General features: G+C 38.6%; 1 protein-coding gene and 1 non-coding gene across 2 annotated transcripts in view; both read left to right on the forward strand.

Moving 5' to 3' along the window:
* The window catches only part of LOC134750065 (nuclear pore complex protein Nup88), a 172808-nt gene that overhangs the window by 122085 nt on the left and 34331 nt on the right, over positions 1 to 16392 (forward strand). The window lies entirely within an intron of this gene.
* Positions 7711 to 7783, forward strand: Trnan-auu (transfer RNA asparagine (anticodon AUU)). Its single transcript has one exon. It is a non-coding gene; the product is annotated as a tRNA-Asn (tRNA).

Consider the following 16392-nt stretch of genomic DNA (forward strand, 5'->3'; position numbering starts at 1 on the left):
TCAAGGGAATCAAAACGTATAGTGTACCTACTTCCCGTTGACCTAGAACTATTAAATTTGACAAGTAATGCACTACAAATACGGGGGGAAATTTGAAAACAATAAATTTGTAAAAAGTTAAATTAAATTAAAAAATGTTAATTTTGTACGGAACTCTCGGTGGGCGAGTCCGACTCGCACTTGTCCCGTTTTTTAATGTAATAGTGACGTGTATATATGCCACATAATAAATACATACTATGGGTAATGTACCTTAACGCCGTTAGAAGTGCAACATATATTACCCACTACTCTTTAAACTGGCCGGGCAGTAAAGTAAGTAACCGGAATGGTACAAGGAATGGCTTCGCAGATTTACTGTTATACGCTGCCGGCCACTCGCCGTGTTAGCGCTCATGATAGATTATTGGAACGAGATACTTTAACTTAATCTTCTGTAGCGTATTTTTAATAACAAAACTTCCGTGACACAGACATTAATATATTAATAACGGGTCACTCACGTGTTTTAAGTCGAAAACGCTCGTCATGTTTCACTCCGTACCGAGGAGCGTCATCAGGAGCCTTGCGTCGACGGTCGACGGTCTCGCCCCCCCTGCCGCCACCGGCGCCCGCGCCGAGTCATCGGGCGCGGAGAGCTGCGGCCCGCAGTCTGCGCCGGTCCGTCACCGTCGGTACGGAGTGAAACATGTCGAGCGTTTACTTCCGTAGCGTAGTTTAAGAACTCTAAATGTCATCTGCATACACCGGTTTGACGGGTACCTAAGTGGCGGTATCTCAAAAACAAATAAATTTTGAAACTGGAACTTTTCGATACACGATTGAAGTTAACTGAGCTGAGCTGAATACATAAAGTCTATGCAGGTCAACTATCTCTGTACATATTTACAATCAATTTTTATTTGAGATATCGCTAATTGGTTTAGCAGAGCAGTACATAGATATTTCCTAACAATCTGCTACAGTTTAAGCGCCCATTGCATACAATTTCAGAATTGAGACAAAATGTCACTCGTGCACGCCGCAAAAGCCGCATCTTGCGTTTCGCAGGAAGATGGCTTCTGCACGCGACAAATCCTCACCTTGCTTCGTATTCCCATTTCTTACATACTTGTAGCCAATGTAAGGGTGGTAATCCACCTGTCCAATTTTTTTGTCCAATGTGCATTACGTCTCACTCTATATGTTTTTCTAATAATGATCTGCTTTATTTCGTTCATGGTGTGAAATAATTTATTTAAATACACACACAGTACAAATACCCTATTTAAACGTAGACTGATATCAGAATGACATACCTGATACTTGTCCGTACATGTATTGGCGCGGGCGAGACGCACGATAACTAAATACTTAACATGATTCAAACATCATTCTGATACCAGATGACGAATCTAATGAATTGGCCTGTTACCTTGTAAGTAAACTTAATAAAACCCGAATTTCTGCAGATTATTAAAGTAGCTGCCATGCTCGTTACGTCCCCGACAAAGTAGACCTATTTGTGGAAACCCCAGAGGTCAAATTTATACTGGTCAGTGTCGAGACGGGATACACGGGAATAACAGACCTAAGGGTAGAAATCGTAACTTACAAGCGTCCGAATTTACGCAGACTTGCGGTGGCGCGTGAAACCAGGGGTTCCTCGTGTGGTCCAAACGTGCAAGGATATTGTGGTGTACATGTAGGCTCACATCTTGTGCTTTCGCTAAGATATAGCCAGGTACAGTTAGCATGAAAAGTAGCGGATGAAACAACGTGCCAAATGTATCTGCCATCCTTGAATTTTCCAAATAGGGATATATCTCTACAAGTTAAAGCCAAGGGATCTATATTCGGATGTGTGCGCGGATGTTGTGAGTGTTGTGTGTCGGACTATTGACAATAATTAACTTTTATGTGTAGTGGGTGGTTTGAAAATGTGATGTCTACCTCGAACTTTAAATGCACTTTTCGTGGGGTAGTCACACAAATCTCTGTTTTGACATTTTGCTGGGACGTCAGTTAGCCGCGACCACGACCAGTGAAACCTGTGTCGAAACGTCGGTAAATAAAGGTAACAAAATAAATTCGCGATAGACCCGTTTCTAAATGTGATTTAATATATATCTCTACAGTTTGCGTTCAAATATCTGTCACAGTAAGCCCGGTTCACATTTGTCTGTCGTGTCGTGTTGTGTTGTGTCGTGACGCATATCGGTTTCATACATTTAATATAATTGCGTTCACATTTTTCTGATGCACGCTGCGTCAGACAAATGTGCACAAATGTATGAAACCGATATGCGTCACGACACAACACAACACGACACATCAGACAAATGTGAACCGGGCTTAATTGTCCTATGTACATGTAGAGGCATATCTTTTTTTGCTAACCTGTTAGAGAATGGTAGGTAATCAGAATCAGAATATCATTTATTTGCCTACTTTGTGTTTTACATAAATGTCCCTATGACTAGTGTTGGTAGGAACTCGAGTCTTTTGAGTCTGAATTTGAAGAACTCAGCTCGTTTTTACGAGACTCGGCGCTTAAAACACTTCTGAGTCTTTTAAGCCCCAAGTCGAGTCTTTTCTCAACGAGCAACTCAAAAGGACTCGAGCCTCCGAATAAAGACTCCGTCAACATTTTTATAGGTTTATTCTAAATAACTGTAAAGAAATTAGGCGTTGTTGTATGATCTGTGTACATAATCTACAAATTTTACATAAAGACAATGCATTTCGAAATTGTTTGTAAAAAAATCAAGAGCTCTCTGAAAAGGACTCAAGTCTCTACAAAAGACTCGGGACACTAACAAGTTGAAAAGAACTCGAGTTTAGATTGAATTATAAGTCTGAAAAACTGAGTCGAGTCTTGAAGCAGAGGACTCAAAGGACTCGAGTCCCAACCAACACTACCTATGACCAGTGAAGTCGTGTAGGGGCGAGTCAACTAACTTATGTCCTAAGTCCGAATGGATATGTGTTTGCTGTGTTTTACTTATTCGCAATAAGTTTAAAGGTGACCGAATTTAAACTATCGTGAGACATATTAACTTAGCTAACTTAGCGGTTTCACTCACGTATTTTTAGTCACTCGCGCGACATGTTTCGGAGAGCCTAGGTCTCGATTTTCAAGCACCGCACTGCACTGTTAGTGCTTGAAAATGGAGACCTAGGCTCTCCGAAACATGTCGCGCGAGTGACTAAAAATACGTGAGTGAAACCGCTAAGTTAGCTAAGTTTAAAGGTGACGTTCGAATGTTAACGTCACTATTGCCGCGTCGCTGCCGCCGCCACTGCATTCTGTCAATCTCCCTAATAGAAATCAGTGACGGAATGGACGTCATAATCGTGACAGAAATGCGACGGCGGACGTCACTCATTTCATAAATTGTATATACAGATGTCAATCACAATGGAAAAAACGGCCAAGTGCGAGTTGGACTCGCGCACCGAGGGTTCCGTACTTTTTAGTATTTGTTGTTATAGCGGCAACAGAACATCATCTGTGAAAATGTCAACTGTCTAGCTATCACGGTTCATCAGATACAGCCTGGTGACAGGCAGACAGACGGACAGCGGAGTCTTAGTAATAGGGTCCCGTTTTTACCCTTTGGTTACGGAACCCTAAAAATCAACGATGATCAACTCTGGTCAACGTGGGACTCGAACCCACATCCATGGAAAAGTATAAAGGAAAAGGAAAAATATATTAACTTTTAAGTCATTTCATCAGGGAATGGTACTTCCAACGCGTAGTCTGATCCGCTACTTTAATGCTGACTGTTCATTTAACAACAACAGAGCGGATGGCCACGACCAACCACGAAATCGCGAAAAAAAAAATACCGTACCATAGAAAATGGACCAGGCAAAATGTATGAAACAGCCAAATTTTTTTCGCGATTTCGTGGTTGGTCCCATAGTAAAAGTTGCTCAGTATAATCCCAAAACCTCCCTGGCAACGGGAATGCACTTATTTTTTTGCCACTAAATTTTCTATTCGCTATTATTGACTGCGTCCATATATTATACTAGCAAAGATTATTAAGGCTGGATATTGGCGACACACGAGCATTTGTTAAAGGCAACCCCTCTTTAATCGAGTTAACCGCCTGATCAAAGGATCGGAGATCAAAAGATCAATATACGTTCGATCCTGACAGACACCTTGGTTGCGACCGTCGCCCTTTTTAGGGTTCCGTACCCAAAGGGTAAAACCGGGACCCTATTACTAAGACTCCGCTGTCCGTCCGTCTGTCCGTCTGTCACCAGGCTGTATCTCAAGAACCGTGATAGCTAGACAGTTGACATTTACATAGATAATGTATTTCTGTTGCCGCTATAACAACAAATACTAAAAACAGAATAAAATAAATTTTATAGTGAGGCTCCCATACAACAAACGTGATTTTTTTGCCGTTTTTTGAGTAATGGTACGGAACCCTTCCTGCGCGAGTCCGTCGCGCACTTGGTATTTTAGTAAAATTGTGTTTATGGGCATCACGACAAATATTAACTAAATATATCCTATCAGCCACTACAGAGCAACCGAACACCTACAGCGGGTTCATTAAAGGGCCAGCCGAGGGTGAGCCTTATCCAATATTTATTAACTTATTATCAAAGAAAATCGTATAATTAACACCATCGCGGCCCCCTACGCTCCCCACGCGGCCGGTGTCAGAGAGTACAACCGTACACCCGTAGACGCGACAGCGTTAACGGATGGGATGATGATACCATGCCATGTTATCCAGTGGCCATTTTTTTAGGGTTCCGTACCCAAAGGGTAAAAACGGGACCCTATTACTAAGACTCCGCTGTCCGTCTGTCTGTCCGTCTGTCACCAGGCTGTATCTCGTGATCTGTGATAGCTAGACAGCTGAAATTTTCACAGATGATGTATTTCGGTTACCGCCATAACAACAAATACTAAAAACAGAATAAAATAGAGATTTAAGTGGGGCTCTCATACAACAAACGTGATTTTTGACCGAAGTTAAGCAACGTCGGGCGGGGTCAGTACTTGGATGGGTGACCGTTTTTATAGTTAATGGTACGGAACCCTTCGTGTGTGAGTCCGACTCGCACTTGGCCGGTTTTTTTATTTTATTTAAACTTTATTGCACAAATTTTATACAATGTACAAATGGCGGACTTAATGCCAAATGGCATTCTCTACCGGTCAACCATACGACCTTACAAACTTACGTACATACACTAAATAAAAATCATTTAGGCGACACAGCGCCTGTTCCTGTGTAGGATTCCCACACCCTTCCTTCCACACTTATTAAATTATGCCACTTATTAAATTTAGACGTGCAATTATAATATTTTTAAGCGAGCACAATTTTTATAGCGTTAAGGAATATTTAAATGTAGATTTTTATTAATATTGTGACATTTTACTATTTATTAATTCATTTATTCTTGGCTCTTTTGTCATTGTAAATGTTTAATAAATTATTGTAATTGATTATAATAATATGTAATATAATGTTAATAGGTTTTTAAATTAATTAATTGATCACAAATTATTTAAATGTCATTTCAAAATCTAAACGATAAAGTACAATTAAAGATATTACAATTAAAACATTACATTAAATGTCATCATAATTACATTACAATACTATTTTACAAACACAAATTTAAAACTATTTAACTAACCTAAGACCCGTTCTGTGGCATGCCTGCTCCAAAAGTACCCATCACACTCGCAGCGTTGCCGCGCTGTATGGCAATGGAGACTTGTTGGACAAGCCAAGACCCAGATCGGGGATCGCTGCCCCTCTCTCTCAGCCGCCGACCCAGTTCTCTGAACAATTCGGACGCCTCGCTGCACCATGGTCCGGCTGTTTCGACTGTTGGTTCGGCTGTTGTTGTGTGGTTTTTAAATTATTTTGTATGTCTACTATTATAAGGTATTGACAATATCTGGACATAATACTTTAGACTACCATCTTATCTGTACATAATGTTAAGCAAATAAACGCATTTCATTTCACACATTTCCTTAGATTAGCCTATGTCGGCCCGATATAAGTACCATTTTCAACCAAAAGGGTACTTATTGTCGGTTATCAGTAAGACGCTATGTCCAATTTGAAATCAACCTTATCGACAACCGACAATGTGTTACCTTTTAGTTGAAAACGTAACATATGCACTCGGCATCACAGCGCATCAGAGACATGTACCATCTACACCAACATCTCCACCATCTCAATTAGTATTCAGCCCGCTCCTTATGTGTTACAAAGTTAATGAGAGTGTGTGCCGACGTCGTATTTTTGAAACCAGCCCCTTTGAAATAACATGGCCATTGCAAAAATATGTTAATGTCAGAACGTCACCTTTAACGCGGCTGCGAACAGAAATTGATTAAGTCCGTACACATCTGCTTGTAAATTCTAAATTGGGTAATGAATAAGCACCTTTGGTCCGGATCCCTTTTAGTGTGTATTTTATTCGTCTTTAGAAATGTATTATGTTGAGTGTGTAAACATAAATATTCGTCTGGAACGAGTAACTTATACTAGAGCGGTACTGTCATAGTAAATTTTGTAACCCCAGTAAATTCACTGCCATCTGTCGACACACTTTAAAACTAAAAATGAAGATTTATAAAAATACGATAGAATGTATTTAATTTTATATAGATAAATGATTTTTTTTATTTGCATTAATTATTTTTATGATTTTGACCCATGTTCTTTCACTGATATGCGTTAAAATTGTTAAATAACAAACGAAACCGTCAACGCCATCTATACGACTGTAGGCCAAAACTAGTAGCGCCCTCTGAACGAGAATCAAATTATCTTGATTTTCGAGGCACGTTTTTTCCTTAGACTGTATCCATCTATTACGGAGTTATATCTATCTTTGTCTGGAACATACATTTTGAATTTTTAAACTTTAATCGTCTTAGGTTTCCTTTTCACTGTCATGGAGATGAGAGAAATTATTAACCAATTGTTTTGGTTGTAATCCAGCAAAGTTAAGAAGAAATGTGGACTAACTAATGCTATTGTTTGAATATATATTCGCTCATTTCCGCCGTAGTGGAATAGCAGCCATCGTAAACATTTTAGAAAAGCTATCTAACTGGTCAATTCAAACAACGTGATAATTACTAGATACGAGAACAATACGAGATCTAATAGATACGTTATAGTTTATTTCTCAACTAGTTATCTTTTGCAGTTTGATTCGAGAAACCAATTGTCATTTCACGCTACAATTATTGTGACGTTTTGGGATATCCATTAGATATCTATTGGATGTCTAAGTAATATCTTAAGCAAATCCTTAAGAGATCGTTCAAGAGGACATTCGGAATCGCAGAAATGTCAAATTTGACATGACTCTTAAATTTCTCGTTATCGTTTTTGTTTCATATCTAGTAGATAATTAAATATCTAGTTGCTATCTAGATCATTGTTCGAATTGGCCCGTAAGATAACAAAGAATCAATCAAGTCTTGAATTTTACTTACCTATACGTTAATTAACAAGCAGAAACGTCTGGGAACGATGCTATGCCATGCGATGCGATGCTTGTTTAAAATTAATTTCATAATAATCGTAACTGCATGGTGAATTTCCAATAGACTTGGACTCCGGTGGCCGTTTAAGAAGTGTAACGCTCTTACGGTAAATGTTCTTAGAGTCCCCTAGACCCATATAATGGGAAGATTTGCTGACTATGGATGAGATCTTGGTGGCTCAGTTGGCAGAGCGCTGGAGTATTGATCCAGAGGCCGTGAGTTCAAGTCTCACCCAAGGCAGTATTTTTTCCACTTAAATTTATTCTATACCTAACGTTTTCTACAATTTCCTTCTTAATGTCTAAAGCATCAGAAAGTCTGCCAGAATCACCATTTGTTTCATCTCTTTCTTGTTTCGGAACTCGGAACATTTGCATATAATCATAGCAACGGTAAAAGAAAATCGATAACACTAACTGCCTAATTTGCTATATTTAAACTTTTGATCACAGTTTAACTACATTCATTTATATTTATGTACTATTAGTAGGAGAACCGAGTGTTCGGACAATAGTTTCGACACAGTTGCTCAAAGCTTTATACTTATCGCAGATCAGATATGCGAATTCTAAAATATGCACTGTGCACTGAGCTTTCAACAACTACTACGTAAAGGTGAGTAGCTTCAGAACGGAAATGCATTAGAAAATGCAAAATTTTAACTTTTTAAAAAAAACGACAATTTTTTTGTAAGTTCAAGTTGTATAAATACCAAAGGTTAATAGCTAAATGCAAAAGTACATCAGAACCCCCTATTCAAATTCCGCCCGATCAGTAAACAACCAAAACGGGGGTTATTACGCTGTCATTCAACTGCCAAATCCCGATCCCAAACGCGAAAATTACCGAAAGATGAACAAATTTCCATACTCATTCGAAACGCAATCCGCGAAAAGCCGAAAAACGGAGTGATTGACGCCTTACGTCTTGCTTTACGATCGGCTTTCATTGTTTTTCCCATATCATCAGTATAGGGGGCAAATTCGGATCGACATTTCGCGTAAGAGCTTGTAAAAACTCCATATGTAAACACCAAGACAAATTTGCCGCTCCCAATACTCACAACTCTTACAAACTAGCCCCTAACATAACGGGAATAAGAACGATTGAATGGAGAGATACGTTTCGTCAACGGTAAAATAAAGTTGCTAGGAAAGCAAGTACAGGACACGGGCTTGAATTATTTAGATGGCAATCGCGTGTACGTATTTGGATTGTCTTTTTTTCCGACGGAATCGAATGGGATGCCGTTTTGTTGCGTGCCAATGTTTCGTGTTGGTTCCGCCGATACGCTGACGGGTAAAAAAACGATAATTTGCGAATGGATGGAATTTTAATGGGAAAATATCATTTTGCAATAACACTGTTTTGCTGGCTTTATCTTCTGATCATTCGACATTCTTCTTTTATTTGATGTGCATTCCAGACGGAAGACTGCAGGAATTATAATTGTGTTGTATAGAGTGCTTCCAAAAAGCTATAGGTACAGTTGGTTTTGGCTTCCATATTTTTTGTGAGTTAGTTCTCTGAACTTACCTGTCTCCATATATCAATCCTCATATTTACTGTTCATGTTTTAATAGATAGATAGATAGATAGATAAAGCGTTTATTTGTTTGTTTGCTGCAAATACATACAATTTAGAAATATCGACAAACAGAAAAATACACAATTAACAAGATGCACAATCAATTAAAACAAAATACAAAATCTTTTGCTCATAAGTAAACTACTTTTAGATTATGGCGCGAAACTTTCGGCACCAGCTCATTGTTTTGCCATACAAGGAACCCTAAAAATGGAAGTGGATTCGGTTAGGTTATTAAAGTGATGGGTATTAGCGTTACTGTTTGAATGTTTATTGCGTGCGCATGCACTGAATAACCTATGGCTAAGTAATTGCATAATTAGGTGAAATCGGGTGAAGAAATTAGCTAGAGACGAGCATTCTGCCACGACACAGCTTTAGAAAAACCAGCTAGAGTTTGGAATTTGTTGTGAAAGAATATGTTATGTATAAGCGAGCTGAAGGGATGGAGTTTCCTTCAGCGCGCCGCTCTCCGCTCCGCGCGCTCCGGCACAACGCTTGGGTTGACGACTGAAGGAACGCCTGGGACCAGTTAATCTCGACCACACTAAACGAACCAGTTAACGTTCGATGTGGCCTAGGTAGCAATCCATCAATTGCCAATCCAACCTGCTCGTAAGGAGCGTTAACTACCATTTAATTACTGCCACTACTGTACGGTCAGCTGCAGAGACAAGGTGCCACGCTGCATACAAACTTCTATACAAACTCAACACACAACTTCTAAACAAGATCAAAAAAAGATCTTGGCCTCTGACACAAGAGAACGCCACTCTGTCCTATTCCACGCCAGTTAGGGACTCCGCGGGCGGACAGGTCTTTTAGAGCTTCGTCACTCCAACGGTATTTGGGACGCCCAGATGGACGTTTTCACACAGCTCTATCTTCTCCTATCCTCTTCAGATGACCGAGCTAGCGACATCGTGGTTTCGCGTGGTCTTATTATTACATTTGTTCATTAACTAGAACTCTTCTCAAAATTATCTTTAATTTAACTCTTAATACTAAATAGGTTGTATAATAATGGATTTACACAAAACATTACATTTATTTTAAACTAGGCCACTCAGACGCAATCATAATCCTTTTTCACAATCCACCCCTCAAAACTCCAAATTAATCCCAATAACACATAAAATGCTATCAAAACCCAGTAATTACAATTCCAAACGTCAACTCCGACTTTCCCCCCAAATCGTGCAGGTTTAAAACTAATACTGTGGGGGGTTGGGTAGTGGGGGGTGTTAATTATTCACATTTTAATTTACGGAGCGAGCCGGGCGCCGGGAAAAATGTCTTGCCAGATCGACAGATGAGGACGTGTGCTGGTAGTTTGCGATTTGATACCCGTAGTTTGTACGGGATAATAAGTAACTAGGAGATGCTTTCTTGTAAAAGTGTTTCTTTGCGTTATAAATAAAAAATTAAATCACTTTAATTCAAACAAAAGTCCATAGAACAATAAGGTAAAATAAGAGTAAAAATTAAAATACAATACAATAAAATTAAACTTATACTAATAGTTGCTTCAGACGATAGGTATGACTAGTCTCATTTGCATTATTAATAGGTACGATGTAAGTACAGTCTTAACTTTTACTTTTTGTTCTCGTTCTGATGAACGGATGACCAGTAACGGAATATAGGGCTGTTTAGGTTCTCGGAGATGGTCCTAAGTATACGATTGTCTGAACTTCTCAATCTCTCCCAGAAACCTGCGATACGACTTCTGATGACGGCGAAGAAGTCGGGCACCCCTGCCTCAGGTTATAAAGGTTGTAGATTAATTTTGCTCCGTACGCATATGAAATCTTTGTAGCTCAATTGATAGGGCAGCAGGCTGGTGGACACCAAGTCTTGGAGTCTTGCTTAAAAAACCTTTATTCGTTTCTTTGTCAAAAATGTCTTGCCGGATGGACAGATGAGGATACCTGTAGTTTGTACGAAATAATAGGTAACTAGGTGTTTTATTGGTGGCGTGCCCTCGTATTGGAGGCCAAGACTCACTTTGGTTTATCGCGTGAGCCAAGTAAGTAAGTAAGATGTTTTCTTGTTATTTCAGGTAGTTATTTGTGTTTTAAGATTCATGTTTTTGTCAAAAACGTCTTGCCGGATCAACAGATGAGGATGTGTGCTCGCAGTTTGCTATTTATAGTTTGTAAGGAGACTAAAGGGGCCCACTGACTATCAGTCCGCCGGACGATATCGACCTGTCAGTTGTTCGGAACTGTCAAATTTTTGTTCTAACTGACAGGCCGACATCGTCCGGCGGACTGATAGTCAGTGGATCCCTTAAGGAGTAATAGTAGGAGTTAGTTTGTCAACCAAATTAGCTTGAGCCCTAAATGGATCAACAATTGAAGTCTGTGACCGTACTCTGTAGTTAGCAATATCCAAATATTGCATGCAAGTTCATGAACCGTCTAAATGGGGCTTTATGCAGTACAGTTTCTGTAACCATTACGTATTTTTTCATTTTACTCACATATTGTAAAGTTTTGTATTTAATAATAGTAGTTTATGTGACTGCTACATAATGAAAGGCATTAAAATACTTGTGTGTGTTTATGAAACGAATGAAATGAGATTCATAAAAGGATCACACGAGTATTTTAATGCCTAATTTATAATAAATATTTCGAATTTTATGTAACCTTGACCTGTAACCTAATGTTATTAATAAATTTTCATTTTCATTTTGCACAGTTACATACACTACTTTATCTACATCAATATCATAAGCTTCAACAAAACAAAGTAATTTTATACTTACAAACTAATTAAACGTCAAATGGAGATGATACAAACTATTTCACACATGTCACGCATCCGTTGTTTTTTTTTTAATTCAGAGACAAACTAGAGTCGGGGGCCGACTGCCATATCATTCGACATCAAGTAACATGCGAAATTTGACAAAATTGTATGCAACTGACACTTCCTTTCGAATAAAACGTCATCTCGACTGATATTAGAATAGAGGCCAAATCATATTTTTTTGTTTCTCAGAGATGTTCTAAATTTGAATGTAATTAAGGTATCGGTTATCGATAACGTAAAGTTTAAATTACGATGCACCCACAGATACATGTTTGTTAAGGGGCCCACTGACTATCAGTCCGCCGGACGATATATTATAGGGAGGCTATGATATTGATGTAGATAAAATAACACTAAAACGTATATCGACTTAAAGAATTCAGTACCTAAGCGAGCTGGCAGTTGACAGTTGTCTAATAGCACACCAGTCTCCATCTCCGCTAAGCAAGAGCGATGTATTTCATTTAATGTCGCGCCGGCCCATTTAGACAAATGTACAAACAGCAACGCTTAACTTTCCACCTAGACCTTATGCCTATTGTAATAAGGTTTAAAAACTGTCAGTTAGCAGTGTGGGCGATGGTACGACGAATTGACAGCGTATCTCACACACTCGCAGGCTAAGTAAGAAATATATTTGGGAATAATAGATGCGTGCCCAAAATATATTTAGGAATTAGGAGCGTGCCCAATAATAAATATATTTTGTGCTTTTTAGGGTTCCGTACCCAAAGGGTAAAAACGGGACCTTATCACTAAGACTCCGCTGTCCGTCTGTCTGTCCGTCTGTCACCAGGCTGTATCTCATGAACCGTGATAGCTAGACAGTTGAAATTTTCACAGATGATGTATTTCTGTTGCCGCTATAACAACAAATACTAAAAACAGAATAATATAAATATTTAAATGGGGCTCCCATACAACAAACGTGATTTTATTTGCTGTTTTTTTCCGTAATGGTACGGAACCTTTCGTGCGCGAGTCCGACTCGCACTTGGCCGGTTTTTTTAATACTGTTAGTGATAAGTGTAGCGTATGATATTATGTGGATACGATTGTATGTTTGGCACTATTCAGTTATCATAGTAATAGGCAATGTTGACTCTTATGACATTTGTGTCATAATTACCTATTATTTAAGAGTACGTCGTCTAATAGGGCTTCAAGAAACCACTACATTATTTAAGGCCGTTCCATCGGTTGGCCGCTGTCTTTGTCACATTTCGCAAGAAAGAACGGGAAAGAACATACGCGCCAAGTGTCAATTTTGTTCGAATTTTGTAGATTTTTATTTATTTTAAAAACGTTATCTTACAACATCGAAATTCTAAAGCTATGAAATTACTATTTATGTTAAGATTGTTTTTTCTTCTTTTTTTGTTTAAAGTATTAGATAATAAATAACCGAGTAAAGTAGGATTAAAAGTCCGAGTTAGAGGTTACTTTGGGAATTAATTGTATCGAGCGAAGTCAGGGGGGTGTCACTGCGCAGTTTAGGTATATTTGGCCGGCGCACCGCACGGGCAGGTGTATGGCAGTGGGCTGCCGCTCGCGCAAAATTGAAAATACGCAATCGCTTCGAAACCAAAATCGCGATCTAATCTGTATAAAAGATAATGTTCTGTTTACGGATGTCTGAATAAACGGAAGAACAAGGAAGCAGAAAAAACATTTTTTTTAAATCCCGGACTATATTGACCGACATATTTTCAAAGGAATAAGTACTTCTGTGGCATACCTACTTCCGTGAGAATCAGACATACTATCTCCGGCTAAAAATTGTATGTTTACGTTTGTAATTCCTACATATTTATCTTAAAAATAATAAATCAGTAGGTATAGGTACAAAAACTTGTTAAGTGACAACCCCGTGCCGACACTCGCAGCTCGGTCATAAAACTGCGGCGCGCAAAGAAGATTCACGGTTCGTGCGCGGTTATAAGTTTCAATTTTGCTTGCAGGCGGCGAGTGTAGGTATAATTTTGTACCTAAATCTGGCTTTTGTGAAGGAGTGAATTTTCTGTACGGTAGTACTATTAGTTATTCTGTGGCGAAGTGTCATAATTCGTGTATCGGAAGCTATGTTGTTAAAGATAATATAGTCAAGAACTACATATATTTTTTCCACGTCTACGAATATCAACGCCTCTTAGAAAAACATGATCATATAAGGAGATTTTTCGCCTTCTGGCTCAGGGAATCGCCTTAACTAAAGAAGTGTGATCTTCTGTTAGGTGTAGTTACCTAGTTACTTCCTTAGTCGGATCTCAATTACAAGTGAGATGTCATGCTATTTTTCAAAGTACCTAGAAGTAAGTAAATAGATAGATAGAATAATCTTTATTGGCACACCTCAGTAAAAGATACAGCTTACAGAAACAATTGATTAAGGATAGAGGTAGACAACAGGCGGTCTTATCGCTGAAGAGCGATCTCTTCCAGACAACCTTACTACTACTACTACTTATACTTATACTATTATGTTCCCCTTGTAACATAACAAGATATTATTTTTCAAATGTAATGACGACTGGTCAGGTCAGCTTTCTAACGTCAACTAATTCTTATGTCCATCAAAGACACAGGATTGTCCATCGCTGCACCCTTTCTTTGGCTTAAATCTGACAGTCAGATTAGGAGGTTCAAAGCGGTCGCGTGGCGCTTAATTGGTTTGATTAAATATGTTGTGTTCTACGACGTCCATTTTAGATGGTGGAATAACGCCCTAAATAATGAGCTTCAGTCATGTGAGGACTATCTGTATAAAGTTCTAATCATTTGAAAGTTTGAGCCGAAGAAAACTTACATGTCTGGAAATTAAACTTTCGAGACTAATTTTGAAATATTTAAATAACATCGGTTACGTTCACGTAAATTTGACGGCTGAACTCCGTGCACTGCAGCCGTCGCGAGCACTCAAGCCTGAAGAAGGACCCCCGATGGGTCCGAAACATGTCGCCAATAGCGACAAATAATTCACGTGCGTGTAACCGTTGTTATTTAAATACTTGAAATGTTGCCACATTGAGAGTGGTAATTGCTTTAGTACTCCCACCACTTCGTACATAGCCGGTAACTCACTAACATCCCCACTGGTGTTGCGGGTGTCCATGGCCGACGTTAATCGCTTTACTACCATCAGGTGATTAGTGATTTAAATAATCTTTTCTTGAATTAACAATCAAACTCAATGAAATTATTTGAGCGATTTCTGGCACGCTTTGCAACATTTTAAACACAGGCTGATCTTGGGAATTTCTCTAGTATGTCATTATTCTCTATTTTTTTCTCAAGCTTAGTGAAACAAGCTTTGTACATGAACAAAAATATATTTTTTTTGTTTTCCTCGTCCATTCAGGTTTTTTAACCAATTTCGTTATTTCCGTATACGCACTCCCAAAAAACTCAATCCCAAAAAAGCAATTTCCCCACTAATTACTCCACACTCCAATTTAAAACCCAAATCAACACCTAATAAGATCCATCGGCCGCGCAATCATTTATTCCGCCGCAATCAGCATTGCAATCACAATCACAATCCTGGGCCAATCACGACACATAAGTAATTCAATTGGCCCGACCTGACGGTATCGTTACAATATTGATCACTGACGATTTAAACGGAAAAACTGGGACGCGCGTTAATTATTTAAAAACAGATGCTCTGGAACTGGAAGTGGCTAGGCTGTTTGTCACATTTATTTTCGATGCAAACTTATTCTAGACAGAAAGACTTCTTAAGCAAGTAAAATTATAAGAAAAGTTTATAAAAAGTACAGTCGAGTTCATGTGACATTCATACTCGGACTCAAGCTCAACGCAAATACGCATGTGATATAATTAGCTATAAATACCTACTATAATTAATACTAATTATTGTTGTATATGGAATATAAATTATAATTGTAAATTTGAAAATGTGACGTGTAAAATTATTATTTTATCAATAAATAAATTGAAATCGAAAGACGTATTTAGAAGGCTTACATACTCGTATTAAAATATATTCGGTCCTACATTCTTTCGGTCCCAGATTCGTCCGAAATATCGTTTTCGATGCAAGCTTCTAACGCTGCGTTGACGTAAAGTAAAACTTAGTCAAATTGATATACCCGATACTCAATAACTTTGTAAGATAAGCCAACAACAACAGAATTGTACAAAAAAAAATCCACAGTTGCAATTATCCCTCATTGCAATTCATTGCATTATGGGCCAAATTCAAAACTTATACTTTAAATTACTCTTTTTTTTGTTGACTGGCGCAGGTGCGACATTAATACAAATGGGTTTAACTTGATTCATTTCTTGTACGTAGTTCTTCTTCTTTGTCGGTCCCTCATTACTGAGGATAGTGACCACTTGGTTTTGCAGCTCATGTGATTTGTCTCCATCGGTCTTGATCTCTCTCCCTCACCGCTTGATGGAGTTTGCCTGAGGT

Source organism: Cydia strobilella, chromosome 19, assembly GCF_947568885.1.
Source record: "Cydia strobilella chromosome 19, ilCydStro3.1, whole genome shotgun sequence".
Classification (NCBI taxonomy): Eukaryota; Metazoa; Arthropoda; class Insecta; order Lepidoptera; family Tortricidae; genus Cydia; species Cydia strobilella.